Source organism: Penaeus monodon, chromosome 20 (assembly GCF_015228065.2).
Source record: "Penaeus monodon isolate SGIC_2016 chromosome 20, NSTDA_Pmon_1, whole genome shotgun sequence".
Lineage (NCBI taxonomy): Eukaryota > Metazoa > Arthropoda > Malacostraca > Decapoda > Penaeidae > Penaeus > Penaeus monodon.
The window spans coordinates 25514047-25514542 of record NC_051405.1 but is presented as its reverse complement, the minus strand read 5'-3'; the positions used below and the strand labels follow the sequence as shown (position 1 = coordinate 25514542).

At 41.5% G+C, this 496-nt stretch overlaps 1 protein-coding gene across 1 annotated transcript in view; it reads left to right on the top strand.

Annotated features, from left to right (window-relative positions):
• LOC119585954 overlaps positions 1-496 on the top strand; it is a gene marked incomplete in the record, with an annotated part of 41291 nt that overhangs the window by 31688 nt on the left and 9107 nt on the right.

The window sequence follows — 496 nt, the reverse complement described above, 5'->3', positions numbered from 1 at the left end:
GAAGAATGCATCCTAAGAGTGAAAAATGAGAGACACTTAGACGAAGATAGAGAGACGAAAAAAAACGAAAAAAAATGGAGAAGAGCGTTGATGCTTACTAAAGTCTGACATAAAATACTCATTGTCGCGAAGGATGTTCAGAGAAATTCTAAAGGAGAGAGGAAGAGACGAAGACAGAATAAACAGGAGGAGATGCAAATGAGATGAGGAATAGTGATACCTACTCAGACCAAAGGAGTCAGATAGAGCAGAATTTTCTTGAAGTTGGAAGAGTTGGAAGTTTAAGAGAAAAGAAATGAGTCTGGCGTGAAGGGAGAAATTTGCGATATTATGCAAAGAGGAAATAAAGGAAGGGGGGTGGGTGGGCGTGGTTGACGGTGCTCATACTGCTTGGTGTTATGGCGTCGTGGTGTTTACAGCCAAGGTGATGACATGATGGAGGATATTAGTAGTGATATCGTTCCCGAGCAAAGTACCTGTGCGTATACATATACAC